The 15994-nt window shown below is 43.6% G+C and overlaps 1 pseudogene; it reads left to right on the top strand.

Moving 5' to 3' along the window:
• The first annotated feature begins 1433 nt into the window (after positions 1-1433).
• On the top strand, positions 1434-14268 carry LOC115462076 (annotated as a pseudogene).
• Positions 14269-15994: the final 1726 nt, after the last annotated feature.

Genomic DNA, 15994 nt, shown 5'->3' with positions numbered 1-15994 from the left:
TACTCGTCCTTCCCTACACCCCTTCCCGTGCACTCCGCTCCATGGATAAATCCTTCTTATCTGTTCCCTTCTCCACTACTGCCAACTCCAGACTTCGCGCCTTCTGTCTCGCTGCACCCTACGCCTGGAATAAACTTCCTGAGCCCCTACATCTTGCCCCATCCTTGGCCACCTTTAAATCTAGACTGAAAGCCCACCTCTTTAACATTGCTTTTGACTCGTAACCACTTGTAACCACTCGCCTCCACCTACCCTCCTCTCCTCCTTCCCGTTCACATTAATTGATTTGATTTGCTTACTTTATTTATTTTTTTGTCTATTAGATTGTAAGCTCTTTGAGCAGGAACTGTCTTTCTTCTATGTTTGTGCAGTGCTGCGTACGCCTTGTAGCGCTATAGAAATGCTAAATAGTAGTAGTAGTAGTAGTTAATCAAAAGAAGCTAGAATATATATCTAGGAATTAGATAATATACAGATTAAAAAGGGGAAATGTACAAGTCAATTCACTAACACATAGCTTCGAAAAAGTAAAGTTTTATAAAGAATTTCTAAAATCCCTCTCCTTCTCTGCACATATTCAGCAGACTGCTAAAACCTGTCGTTTCTTTCTCTACAATATCAGCAAAATTCGCCCTTTCCTTTCTGAGCACACTACCAGAACCCTCATCCACACTCTTATCACCTCTCGCTTAGACTATTGCAACTTGCTTCTTACAGGTCTCCCACTAAGCCATCTCTCTCCTCTTCAATCTGTTCAAAATTCTGCTGCACAACTAATATTCCGCTAGTGTTGTTATGCTCATATTAGCCCTCTCCTCAAGTCACTTCACTGGCTTCCTATCCGTTTCCGCATACAGTTCAAACTCCTCTTATTGACCTATAAGTGCATTCACTCTGCAGCTCCTCAGTACCTCTCCACTCTCATCTCTCCCTACATTCCTCCCCAGGAACTCCGTTCACTGGGGTAAATCTCTCTTATCTGCACCCTTCTCCTCCACTGCTAACTCCAGACTCCATTCCTTTTATCTTGCTGCACCATATGCCTGGAATAGACCTCCTGAGCCGGTACATCAAGCTCCATCTCTGGCCGTCTTCAAATCTAAGCTAAAAGCCCACCCTTTTGATGCTGCTTTTAACTCCTAACCCTTATTCACTTTGTTCAGAACCCTTATTTTATCATCCTCACTTTAATATTCCCTTATCTCTTGTTTGTCCTGTTTGTCTGTCCTAATTAAATTGTAAGCTCTGTCGAGCAGGGACTGTCTCTTCATGTTCAAGTGTACAGAACTGCGTACGTCTAGTAGCGCTTTAGAAATGATAAGTAGTAGTAGTAGTAATTATAAGAAAGCAAAAGATGGTTAGAAATATCCATTCCACCAACTGGTTCATATTTATTCTGAATTTCTTAAAGACATTTGAGGTGGGATACAAACATGAAACGACATCGACTCAGTGGAGCACAACAAAGAAAAATTAAAAAAGCAAAAGAGGAGGCGACTGAAGCAATGTCTGGATCTATGTTGAAATATGTAATGCCTTCAACATCGCATATAGGTAATGAAAATTTGGAAGAAGGTGGCGCATCCAAAGCACCTATACTAGAAACAACACAAGATGATTCAGATGACACAGGGCTGAAAGATGACAATGAATCATCATCATCTATAAGCACTGATAATGAGGAAGAGAAAGGAATTGATAGCAATGGAGAAGAAAGAGACACTAGTAGTAGAGACCAACAAGAGTTTGAAGAAATGGCAACAAATTATATTTTACTTTATTGTGATATCGCTTCTTGGCCAATACCGGTCCCAGATAACTTGAGAGTTAATCTGGTTAAAAGGGGAAGTGAACCTCTTCAGAATAAAGTCGGACCTTTCTCTGCAGTTCAACGAGAAGGAAAAAAGAGCAAAGGAGGCAGTCAACATTTAACAACTTAATGTTTTTATAAATCTTTACCAATGGGTGAAAAAGTGTTTAGAACTTGGATGATTTATTCAAAATCAAAAAATAGTTTGTTTTGTTTTTGCTGCAGACTGTTTGCAGATAATGAGACAAAAGCTGGAACATCAGTTTTTATAATTGGCTTTAAAAACTGGTGGAAGTTAAATCCTAAAGTTCCTGAGCATGAGATATCTGAACATCATCTGTCCTGCTTAGAAAAATGAAAGACCTTGGCAATGGGACTTGCAACTCCAAAAAACTATTGATAAAATCCATCAAGTGGAAATGGATAAAGAGAGAAAAACCTGGAGAGACATTTTACATAGTCTTTTGGATGTAATTATGTTTTTGGCCAAACAAAACCTTCCTTTCCGTGGTCACAGAGAGGCTATGTCTCCAGCAAACAAAGGAAATTTTTGGGAGTTGGTAGGATTACTCTCAAATTATGACCCAATTTTGAAGGAACATTTTGTAAAAATCAGTCATACTGTTCCTTCTGAAAGGCGATTGACTTCGTACTTATCTCCAACAATTCAAAATGAATTCATTCATCTTCTGGGAAATTATGTCAAAGAAAAAATAGTAGCAAATATTAAAAAAGCAAAATACTTTGGAATTCTTTTTGATAGCACTCCTGATGTTTCATACACTGATCAAATGTGTGAAGTGATCAGATATGTCCATATTGAAGATGATAAAGTTGAAATAACGGAATCATTCTTGGGCTTCTTTCCTATTTCCGGGAAGACTGCTGCTGAACTCACAGAACAGATCTTGAAACAACTGGATAGTGATGGACTGGACATAAACCTCTGTCGTGGTCAAGGATATGACAATGCTGCAACTATGGCTGATAATTCATGGTGGTGTTCAGGCAAGAATCAAAGAAATTAATCCCAAGTCTTTATTTGTGCCTTGTGCAAATCATTCTCTGAACCTTTGCAGAGTTCACTCTTTTGGAAGTGTTTCTTCATGTGTGACATTTTTTTTGGAACTTTGGAAAAAATTTACTCATTCTTTTCAGTCTCAACTCATTGATGGGAAGTGCTGCAGAATGTAGGTGTAACAGTAAAAAGACTTTCCCAGACAAGATGGAGTGCTCATTATGAAGCTGTGCGTGCAGTAAAGACACATTTTGAAAAGTTAATCTCTACCTTTGAAGTACTGTGTGATCCAAAAGAAAATGTAGATACAAGAGTATCAGCTCAGATTTTGCTCCCTGCTGTGTGCGATTTTTCTTTTCTGAGTTATCTTTTTCTCTGGTGTGAGGTTTTAGATGAGGTAATTCAGACACAAAAATACTTGCAAACAGCCGGAATCAGCCGTGAACAATGTACAGTGAAAATGCAAGCTTTAAAACTGTTCCTTGAAGATCAGCGCACAGAAATTGTGGAGAAGGCCATTAACTATGCAACAACAAAATGTAAGGAAATGGACATTGCCATAGAAAAACGAATCAAATTTCGAAGAAGAATGCCTGGAGAAACAACAAAACATGCTGGTCTTACATTGCCAGAAGAAATCAAAAGGGCTATGTTTGAATGCCTTGATCGTTCTCACCAAGAATTGAAGACTCGTTCTAAAGCAATGGATCAAATGATGTCAGTGTTTGCTATCATTCAGCCATTCTCTCTGATTTTTGCAGAAGAAGAAAAACTTCGTAAGCTTTTACCAAATATAGTTGAAGTTTATGATGATTTTTCTGGTGAAGAAGTTTTAGTGGAAATCTTTCGACTGCGGAGACATTTAAAACCGATATGGTTCTCCAAGCAAGTGGCTGAGAAAATAAAGGCTAAAGAGTTGGCGTTCCAGAAATATAGACAATCTCAAGAAGAGGAACACGGGGAGGAATACCGGATGAAACTGAAAGAAGCCAAGAGAGAGGTACGTCTGGCGAAGGCGCAAGCGGAAGAACAAATGGCTAGAAATGTAAGGAGGGGCGACAAAAATTTCTTCAGATATTAGTGAAAGAAGAAGGACTAAAAAGGGAATTGTGAGACTAAAAGATACAGCGAACCGCTATGTAGATAATGATGAAGAAAAAGCCAATTTACTAAATAGCTACTTTTGTTCGGTTTTCACTGAAGAAAATCCTGGAGAAGGACCGCGAGGGACTGGCAAAAGTACACCTGAGAATGGAATGGATATAGCACCGTTCACGGAAGAGAGTGTGTATCAACAACTTGGAAAGCTAAAGGTGGACAAAGCCATGGGACCGGACGGGATCCACCCCAGAATATTGAGGGAGCTCAGAGAGGTCCTGGCAAGTCCTCTTAAAGATTTGTTTAATAAATCCTTGGAGACGGGAGAGGTTCCGAGGGATTGGAGAACGGCGGAGGTGGTCCCTCTTCACAAAAGTGGGGATAGGGAAGAAGCTGGAAACTACAGGCCGGTAAGCCTCACTTCGGTTATTGGAAAAGTAATGGAAACCATGCTGAAGGAAAGGATAGTGAATTTCCTGGAAGCCAATAAGTTGCAAGATCCGAAACAACATGGTTTCACCAAAGGGAAATCGTGCCAAACGAATCTCATTGAATTCTTTGACTGGGTGACCGGAGAATTAAATCAAGGACGTGCTATGGACGTCATCTACTTAGATTTCAGCAAGGCTTTTGACACGGTTCCCCACAGGAGGCTCTTAAATAAACTAGACGGCCTGAAGATAGGACCCGAAGTGGTGAACTGGATTAGGAACTGGTTGACGGACAGACGCCAGAGGGTGGTGGTCAATGGAGTTCGCTCAGAGGAGGGAAAGGTGAGTAGTGGAGTGCCTCAGGGATCGGTGCTGGGGCCGATTCTGTTCAATATATTTGTGAGTGACATTGCCGAAGGGTTACAAGGTAAAGTTTGCCTTTTTGCGGATGACACCAAGATTTCCAACAGAGTGGACACCCCGGAGGGTGTGGAAAACATGAAAAAAGATCTGAAGAAGCTAGAAGAATGGTCTAACGTTTGGCAATTAAAATTCAATGCAAAGAAATGCAAAGTGATGCACTTAGGGAGTAGAAATCCAAGGGAGACGTATGTGTTAGGCGGAGAGAGTCTGATAGGCACGGACGGGGAGAGGGATCTTGGGGTGATAGTATCTGAGGACCTGAAGGCGACGAAACAGTGCGACAAGGCGGTGGCGGTAGCTAGAAGATTGCTAGGCTGTATAGAGAGAGGAGTGATCAGCAGAAGAAAGGAGGTTTTAATGCCCCTGTATAAGACGTTGGTGAGGCCCCACCTGGAGTATTGTGTTCAGTTTTGGAGGCCGTATCTTGCGAAGGATGTTAAAAAATGGAAGCGGTGCAAAGGAAAGCTACGAGGATGGTATGGGATTTACGTTCCAAGACTTATGAAGAGAGGCTTGCCGACCTGAACATGTACACCCTGGAGGAAAGGAGGAACAGGGGTGATATGATACAGACGTTCAAATATTTGAAAGGTATTAATCCGCAAACGAATCTTTTCCGGAGATGGGAAGGCGGTAGAACGAGAGGACATGAAATGAGATTGAAGGGGGGCAGACTCAGGAAAGATGTCAGGAAGTATTTTTTCACGGAGAGGGTGGTGGACGCTTGGAATGCCCTCCCGCGGGAGGTGGTGGAGATGAAAACGGTAACGGAGTTCAAACATGCGTGGGATATGCATAGAGGAATCCTGTGCAGAAGGAATGGATCCTCAGAAGCTTAGCTGAAATTGGGTGGTGGAGCAGTTGGGGGGAAGAGGGGGGTGGTTGGGAGGCGAGGATAGGGGAGGGCAGACTTATACGGTCTGTACCAGAGCCGGTGATGGGAGGCGGGACTGGTGGTTGGGAGGCGGGTAATACTGCTGGGCAGACTTATATGGTCTGTGCCCTGAAAAGGACAGGTACAAATTCAAGGTAATGTATAAACATATGAGTTTGTCTTGGGCAGACTGGATGGACCATGCAGGTCTTTTTCTGCCGTCATCTACTATGTTACTATGTTACTATGCTGGAATCAATCTGGAAGAAACAAAGGCATGGACAGTATTGCAATTTCTGGAATTTATTGTGAAATGGGATTTTTATGAATCTGTGCCAAACTTATCCTTATGTTTAAAACTTTTCCTATTTGTATATCCGTTGCTTCATGTGAAAGAAACTTTTCAAAATTAAAATTAATAAAAAGTGTTCTTCGATCAACTATGAATGAAGATAGATTGACAAATCTGGCTATCCTGTCCATTGAACATGAATATGCAAAGGAGATCAATTTTGATGAAGTAACTGACAAATTTGCAGAAGTTAAGGCTCGAAAACAGAAACTATGTTGTTGTTCTTCGTTACTGCAACACACCAATTTGTAGGTTTTCCACATCTTTTTTCAAAAAATACATTAATGTAATTAAAAAGTATTAATCCTTTACTTTTTCCCTTTTTTGTATTGTAATATTTATTTTATGTTTGTTTTTACTGGCATGATGATTACGTCTTCAAGTTTCAATAAAAGAAAATGTTCATGTTCACTGTCTGTTTCTTTTCTGACCATTTATCTCATTTAATGATTATTGCTAAAAATAATTTTTTTCATGGAGGGGGTGGTGTTTAAAAAAGGTCAGCCCCGGGTGTCAAGTATGCTAGCTACGGCACTGCTTTTACTTACGGATGTAGGGCAAGAAATGAAGAAGAAAGGCGGAAAGTAAAGAAATAAATGGAAAGGAAGCCTTGGAAATGGAGTTAAGAGGACAGATAGCAGCAGAATCGGATACTGGGCCAGCATTAGGGTTACCTTATGGCTCCAGAAAAAAGGAGGACAGATTGAGCCAGTCTGGGTTTTACTTTCATTGCTTTCAATGGAAGCAAAACCCGGACTGGATCAATGTGTCCTCCTTTTTCTGGAGCCATATGGTAACCCTATCCAGCATGATCAGAAAAACAAAGTCACCAGACAACAAAAGTAGAAAAAATCATTTTATTTTCATTATAGTGTTTGGAATATGTCCACTTTGAGAATCAGGTGCTCAACATTAAAAGTTTATATTTATTTACTTATTTATGGCATTTTATCCCACATTAAACATGAATTAGATTGGAACCTGGGATCATTTAAATTTTTTTTCTGGAGTAATGCATTGCCCCCCCCCCAGGCTCTCCCCCCCCCCCCCCGACTATAGCCAGCTCTGCAATTTGGGGGAGGGGCGCAGAGGTGGACGGGGGGGGGGGCAAGAGGTGGACCGGGGAGAGAACCTATTGTTAAACATTTACCAGCACACCACTGGCCTTACCTTATGGTTCACACCTGTGCTCTTTATTATACAGTATTGCCTAATATAAGTACCATAATCAAGGTCATTCACACTTGCAATCAGCAAAAGCTATAAAACAGTTTTCAGTAAATCAGTTTTCAGTAAATCATATCTCTGTTTCTCAGCATTCTGCAGTTAGTTCCTCTTTCCACTTGTTGGCAAGCACTTATGGAAACATATGTCACACTTGGTAACTGGCATCTCCGTGACTGTATTTTTGATCTTTAGTGAGGCCTAGCTCAACACACAACTAAGCAGGCTACATTTGTAAGCCTGTTCTATGGTTCTATAGTTCTATGGTTCATGTCCAGCATGTTCCTTATATTAACAAAAGGCCCCTAATTAAATAAATAAACAGATAGAAACTCTGAATGCTGAGCACCTGATTCTAATAACATGATGTCTGTTTTAGTGGCCCTTTACCAGGAGAAAAAAAAATCTCTGCATGACTATAACACAAGCTACGGTTTCCCTATAACCAGCCCCCTCCAAATGACACACTGATTACGAGTTATAACAAATTACTACTCTACCTATGAAAAGTTATTCCGTTATTATATTTTATTTGTGCACATCCATATGCTGCACAAGCTGGCATGTTTGAAAATATAAGTGAGATTAAATAAAAATACTACCAACAACGTGGATGCAGCAGTTCATAGGTTTGTTTGCTTTGAGCGTAGGGGAAACATAGACTAACCTAAGTGGCTTCAACTTTTTTACATCATGCCATCTCCGCCTGTTCTCAATCAAACATCCTTGGGTTAGACTCAGAACCTCCTCACCAGAGTTGCTCCCAAGGAGGTTTAATAAAGAGGAGTAGAAGTGAGCCTATCTAGTCCACTGTAAGCAAGGAAGCCAATTAATCTGTTTCCACACCTCCAATCAGATGTCATCTCTAGTACAATCAAAACAAAGCAAGCAAACCTATAAGCTGCTGCATTCACGTTGTCATTCTTTATTGTTGGTCCATCTGTAACAAGTCTAACACAGTTTAAATTGGATAGGTAGTGCCTTAAAAGGTGGAGGGCAAAAGATGTTTTTTTAACTTATTGGACAGCTTTTTAATTTATTTGAAAGCTTCCCATATCTATATAAATAATTCTCACCTGGAAAACATTCTGAAGCTCACTCTGTGGGTGGGAAACAGTGAAGGCTAGGCTGTCAGCTCACTCACTCTCACTCATGCACCACTCACTGTCACTCATAGACCCGCCCTCAGCCATGCCCCTTCTGGACATAATTCGCGACCCGAACATTCTAAATGAAGCCTCCAAACTGGAAGTGTGAGGCGCCCGAGATATCCTTTTTGCCCATGGCTCAAAACCGGAACTGTGAGGCGTCCTGTGCCCTGCCCTCGCGTCAGAACGTGATGACGACGAGAGCGGAGCACAGTCCACGAGCACACGTCATCTCCCCCTGCCCCTCGGTGGCCATGGTTCAGACGGGACCCGTATCACACAGCGCGCAGGTGCCTGGAGGGGGCTTGGGGGTCAGCTGGGTTGCTGGGCGGCGGTGCCAGGTGGGTCGCTGACCACGGGACAGCTGGATCACTCATGATATGTGCGGATGGGATGACGGGGCTGGAAACGCGATCTCCCCGTGCCTGCACGGGGGTTGGGGGACAGCTGGGTCGCTGACGATGAGTGCGGATGGGTGGGGAGGCTGCACGCACCAGCCCCCATGAGGATCGCTGCACACTAAAACTGGGGGTTGGGGGACAGCTGGGTCACTGACGATGTGTGACGATGGTTGGGGAGGCTGCACACACCGGGAGACACGAGCATCGCTGCACACCAAAACCTTGCTAGCGCCCATTTCATCTCTCCCAGAAACGGGCCTTTTTTACTATTGTAGATATAAATATTATGAAATAACAATTGAATATCACTAAAACAGCTTAAAAATTATTATAGCTTGTTGAAACAGCAATTTTAAACTCTGTACTCTGCCCTTTTTTCTACACTAAAACTTAAATAAATAAATACACTGTATACAATACAGATGGCCAAATTTCAGTGAGAATGGGTTCATCTTAACTGTTGGTATAATCTGCTTTGGGAAATCTGGTATTATAAAGATGATGGAATATATTGAAATTAAATGGAAATAAAATTAAACTTTCTTTTCATTGGGGCACATGGAAACACATCTTCATTTGTTTTGTAGACATTTACCTTTTAGATACACAAATGGATTATTCTGTTTTTTGAACATGTTTCAGGGGCAAGTGGTTTTATAAGTCAAAAGAAAAATAAATATTTTGTTTCATGCAGATCTCTTTTGTTTAAACATAAGCCCCTAACGCAGTCCACCGGTTTTCTTATATTTTGTTCTTCTGATGACTTATACTGTGCCAAAACTGAAAACTCTTATCTCTATCTGGTCAATAATAAAATGAGCTAATTGTGAACACTATCCACCCTAAAAGGTTGTTTTCTGGTTGTACATGAGGAATTGTGATATTGAATAAATAAGCTATGTTTATGTCTCTAGTCATGCATCCAAAGTTTATATAATCATTTCAAGAAAGCCAGTTAATCGTTTAACTTATTAGTGGAACATAACCACAGAGGGATAGTATGGTCACATCTATCTAATATAATAATTCGCACCTCCAACGTTCTGAAGCTGACTCCGTGGCAGCGTGGCAGTGAAGCCGTGTAGTGTTCGTAGGATTCGTAATCGCCCCGCCCTCAAGGGAACTCTGTATAGTTGCCAGCCCCCATGCCTCCCTCCCTCTCTCTGCCCTCCAAGCTCGATCTGTCCTCCGGCAGCCCCTCGCCTTCCTAAGTGCTGGCTGTATTTTAAAAATTCTTACCTTGGGGTGCGGCGTCCACAGTGAAGGCGAGCAGTGCTTCACACTGCCTTCACATGTGTCTCAGCTCTGCCTCTGGTCTCGCCCTTCTGGAAACAGGAAATGAGGACGGGACCAGAGAGAGAGAAGGAGGGAGGCGCGGGGGCATGGAAGTCAGAGGAGAGGGGGGCGTGAACCTCGGAGGGAGGGGGCATCCTGCAAGTCGAAGGGGAGGGGGGGTCGTACTAGAACTCGAAGGGGAGTGAGGGAGGCACGGGGGTGTGGAACTCGAACGAGAATGGGGGCATGGAACTCGGAGGGGAGGGAGGGGGTCCTGGAACTCGAAGGGGAGGGAAGGAGAGGAAGGGGATCCTGGAACTCGAAGGGGAGGGGGGCCTGGAACTCAAAGGGGAGGGGGGCCTGGAACTCGGAGGGCACACAGAGAGAGAGGTAGGGAGGAGGCCTAGAACTCAGAGGGGAGAGAGATGGAGGGAGGGGGGCCCTGGATATGGGTGGATGGAGGAGAGGCCAGGGGAGAATGCAGAGTTGATGCACATGTAGGGGGGAGGGTAAGGGAGAGAGGAGAATTGCTGCACCACGATAGATGGAGGGGGCAGGGGAGAAATGCTGCACATGGATGGATGAAGGGGAGACAGCATAATTGGTGCACACGGGACACACACTACACTCTCTCACTCACACAGACAGACACACACATTCTGTCTCTCAATCACACACTCTCTCTCTGACACATATTCACTCTCTGACACATACTCATTCACTCTCTCACCCATACTCACTCACTCTGTCTCACACATACTCTCTCCTAACAGTTCCCTTAAAAACATAATTGCCATTAGAGGACAACCTTGCTAGCGCCCGTTTCATTTCTTTCAGAAACGGGCTTTTTTTTACTAGTATCTATATAATTTGTACCTCCAACGTTCTCTGGCTGGCTGGCTGGGTTTGTAACATCCTGACGTCAGCAAGCCTCCAGCGTTCTCTTCCCTCTCACTGTCCCGCCCTCGCGTAAAGACATAATGACGTCAGAGGGCGGAACAGTGAGAGGGAAAGGAACGCTGGAGGTGAGCTGACATCAGGATGTTCCGAACGAAAGCAACTGAAGGCAAGTAGGCAACAGAACGCTGCGCTGGAGGGGAGGACAGAATCGAGGGGAGGGCAGGGCAGAGGAGAATTGATGGACATGGATGGGAGGAGAGAATCACAGGACATGGATGGGAGGGTAGGGCACAGGACAATCACTAGGGAGGGCAGAATCGCGGGACACGAATGGGAGGGCAGGGCACAGGGCAATTGCTGGACAGGGATGGGAGGACAGAATCGCGGGACATCGAGGGGAGGGCAGGGCAGGGGAGAATTGATGGATGAGATGGGAGGAGAGAATCGCGGGACACGGAGGGCAGGGCACAGGAGAATCACTGGGGAGGGCAGAATTGCAGGACACGGATGGGAGGGCAGGGCCACAGGAGAATCGGTGGACATGGAGGGGAGGCCAAGGGGAGGGAAGAATCACTGGACATGGAGGGGAGGGCAGGCGAGAGAGGAAAAATCACTTAGAAGACAGCCTTCCTAGGGCCCGTTTCATTTTGGACGAAACAGGCTTGGTTCCACTAGTTTTCAATATAGTAATACTAGGGCCCAGCTAAAGAACAGGTTGTTTTGAGTTAGTCTTCATTGGACCAAACTTCCTTCTGCCAGCACTATTCAGTGGGTAGGCAGTGTCTTAAAAGGTGGAGGAGAAAGGATTTTTAAAAACATTTAAATCACACATTATCCCACACAAAGCTGGGTTCAGTGTGGCTTACATTTGAAAATACAGTGCGACAGAATAAAAGAATTCAGTTATATCATGGGAGCAAATAGATGGATATGTCTGAAACATTTAACAAAGTTGAGATTAGCATACATACCCAACTGGGCATTTAAAAGTTTATCATTTAATGATGCTACATGTTCAGAAATCATAGCCATATGTACAGGCAGTTATTCAAAGATTATCGCATACAACCACCAGAACAGGCATCCATCACATTGCAAAAGTAAACAACAACTTCTACAGAGTACAACCAAAATTTAGTTTGTATTTCCTTATTTCCATCGTCCAAAATTCTAGACAGTAGATGTACAGATCAGCAGGACCCAAAACACTCCAAAATAAGTAAAGTCAGAAACAACATAGTTTATACCTAATTGTTCAACCACCCATAGGATTCACCTTTGGGTTTAAAAAGCAAAAACATGTGCATGTAAGGGCTGGATAAACAAAGTTCAAAGCAAATGCTCATAATATGTAATATGTGGTAGCAATAATGAATGAATGATGGAATATTCACATAGCAAGCAGCCTGAGGCAACAGATTTATTTTCCACTGAACATAATTAACTTTGAACTTGGTTGCTAATATTGTGCTGAACTGAACAATGTTGGCACATTTAGACTGATTCTGGATTTCTGCATAAAGGTAGCTCTGCTGCTCTCATTATCTAATATCTTTCTTTTACATAACAATATTAAGAGGTGGCTAACGCCTCACAGTACTATGTAAGCCACATTGAGCCTGCAAATAGGTGGGAAAATGTGGGGTACAAATGTAACAAATAAGTGCATTTTTATAACATACCAGTGCAATTCACGTTCCCACAAACCATCTTTCTCTTTTGATCTAGGTACAGGAAAAAATAACGATTTTAAATGTTCCCATGCTTTCAACCTAATTCATGTTAAATGTGGGATATAACTGCCTTAAATAAGTACATAAATAAATACATAGATAGAAACTCTGAATGTTGAGCACCTGATTCTCATAGCATGTCTGTTTTAGTGGCCCTTTGACCAGGAGAAAAAAGATCTCTGCACGAATATAACACATGCTAGGACCTATAACCGGCCCCTCCAAATCACAGACTGATTATGATTTATAACAAATTACTGTAAACCCCCCACTATGATGTCATAAGTGCTCTCTCTTGAAGGAACAGGCCCTGAAAAATGTCACAGTGCGTCCCCACAAAAATAATAGCCAGAGCCTTCGCCAAAACAAGGAAATTGTTACAAATCAAAATTTATTTACTAATTTCAAATTATTCCAGCAATTCAATTTCTTTAATCTATTAACAAAACTACTATATTAAAGAATTCTGTTTCTTGTCCTCAACAGCAATCAATTCTAGCAACTTGGATTTACTCAGTGGCATTCCTAGGGGGGGGCAGTGGGTGCAGTCCGCCTCGGGTGCACGCCACTGGGGGGGTGCCGCGTGCGCCTGTCCATCGTTCGTTCCATGCTCCCTCTGTTCTGGAACAGGTTACTTCCTGTTCCGGGGCAGAGCGGGAGCATGGAACGAAGGACAGGCGCGTGCGGCACCCCCCCTAGCGGCGTGCACCCGGGGGGGGTTCTTTCGCGGGGGGGGTGTCCTTTCGCTGGGGGGGCCGCGCTGCATCCGTGGGGCGCACTGCACCCGGGGGGGGTGGGGCGCATCGGCGATCCGCCCCGGGTGTCAGCCCCCCTAGGAACGCCACTGGATTTACTTTCAATCAACACATCAGATAAGTGTTCTAAATTTTGAAACTTAATATATTTAACAATAATGTTAAGATTATTCTCCTATATTAAGAACTGACTCTTTGTGTGTTATTTCTGTTCCTCCAGATCTCACCATCAAGAATCTGAAGGTAAGTATACAGTTTTTCAATTTTTTCCTTTAACTTTAATTCAGTCCCAGCACATCCTTAAACAATGCACATCTTGTGATGTAAAGGATACTGTCTTCTCTTTCTTGTTATCTTCTTTTCTTCGCCTTTCTTGATTTGATGGGTACCATGAAGTCATGTAATGCTTCTGAGGACTGAACTGTTCGGGTTCAGGAACACCTCCGGGTACCTACTGTCCTGCTCTTTAATTAACTCAATAATGCAAAACCCTAAACCCTACCATAGCCCTGAATGTTAACACTAACCTCAGTTCATAACAGCAATTAGTTTTTTCCCTATGGCTAGCTACCCAGAAAAAAATGATAATTCTGTGTCCTTACTCTTTCCCTCCCACAATTAATGAATGCAGGGAATATTGAGAGTAATTCACTGCCAACTAAAGACAGTGTAATAGATGTTCTCCTATAAACAATTTCTCATTCAAAGCCTCTTGGTATATTTTCACTTTCAGCCCTCCTTCCCAAATCCTTTAGACTTAATGGAACACTTGTCAGTGTCACAATCAGCACTTAAGCTAAAACCAGTGAATAATTCACTTTATTAAACTAACTCATCTCACCAGCTCATCACAATAATAATAGTCTGGTTGGATTTATTGAGTCATTACCCTTTCACTCTCTCAAATTCTTGAACAGCCGGTCCTCTCTAAAACCTCTAAAACACGATAGCTTTTTTTTATTAAATACTAAATCTTATTCATTCACTCCACAGTCATACCTGCTTCTCAGAATACTCTCAAATCCATTTTAACACAGATTTCCCTTGACAACTGAGCCCTGATCATCAAACATATAAATTGTGAGTGACTGTACTCACCCGCAAATGCACAGTAGAGACTTTCCCTCTCTGTCCCGCCCCCGCGTCAATACGTGATGATGAGGGCGGGACAGAGAGAGAAACTGCACGAAGGGGAGGGAGGGAACCGCCAAGGTTGCTACCGCTCCCCCCCCAACCGGAGTCACCGCCGCCACCCCCCCTCCACCTGGCCCGGGCCCTCTCTTCGCAATTCAACTTACAGCGCCGAAAATGCAGCAGGCAGATCAGCTGCCTCTGTCCCGCCCTTGCCGACATTACGTCACACGAGGGCAGGACACAAGCAGAGAAGGAAGGCCGACGGCAGCTCAGCTGATCTGCCTGCTGCGGTTTCGGCGCTGTAAGTTGAATCGCGAAGAGAGGGCCCGGGCCGGCGACTCCGTGGGGGGGGGGGGAACGGTAGCGGTGACCTCAAGGGGGGAGGGGCGGCGGTGACCTGGTGAGGAGGGTAGCTGGAAATCTCGCCCGTTTTAACGGGCATAACGGTTAGTTACTACAGATTTGCTCAGCGTCTCACTCACCTCCCAACTGACCAGCAAGCCATTGTCAAGGCAATCAGGTCTCAGCTTGCTCAGCTGTTCTCCCAGAGTGATGTCACTTTAGAACCCTCTCCCCAGCTCTAGCCCTCAGCACGAGCCCAACACTCCAAATTCCCCCAGCACACAAACCCAGCGTTTAAAAATTAATTAACACCAATTTTAAACATATACACACCAGCTTTTTAAAATTAATGGTAATATTAGTACCTGAGTGTCCCTTGAGCCCCAAAAATCCACCAGACTCCGGAACAGCCCAGAAGACCCGGGTAAGCCCCCTTAAAGGGGACATACTTCAATTTAATTTTTTCAGCCATTTACATTACTACTACTACTACTTCTGTGTTCATATAAGTGAGATTAAATAAAAATGCTACCAACAATAAAGAGCGACTACTACTACTACTATTTAGCATTTCTATAGCGCTACAAGGCGTACGCAGCACTGCACAAACATAGAAGAAAGACAGTCCCTGCTCAAAGAGCTTACAATCTAATAGACAAAAAAATAAAGTAAGCAAATCAAATCAATTAGTGTGCACAGGAAGGAGGAGAGGAGGGTTGGTGGAGGCGAGTGGTTACAAGCGGTTACGAGTCAAAAGCAATGTTAAAGAGGTAGGCTTTCAGTCTAGATTTAAAGGTGGCCAAGGATGGGGCAAGACGTAGGGGCTCAGGAAGTTTATTCCAGGCATAGGGTGCAGCGAGACAGAAGGCACGCAGTCTGGAGTTGGCAGTAGTGGAGAAGGGAACAGATAAGAAGGATTTATCCATGGAGCGGAGTGCACGGGAAGGGGTTTAGGGAAGGACGAGTGTGGAGAGATACCGGAGAGCAGTATCCCACCCCATGCATGGAACAAACTCCCTGAGCCCATATGCCAGGCCCCCTCCCTGCCCATCTTCAAATCATTGCTCAAAACCCAC

The sequence above is a fragment of the Microcaecilia unicolor genome, chromosome 2 (assembly GCF_901765095.1).
Source record: "Microcaecilia unicolor chromosome 2, aMicUni1.1, whole genome shotgun sequence".
Classification (NCBI taxonomy): domain Eukaryota; kingdom Metazoa; phylum Chordata; class Amphibia; order Gymnophiona; family Siphonopidae; genus Microcaecilia; species Microcaecilia unicolor.
This window is presented reverse-complemented; position numbering and strand designations above follow the sequence as displayed.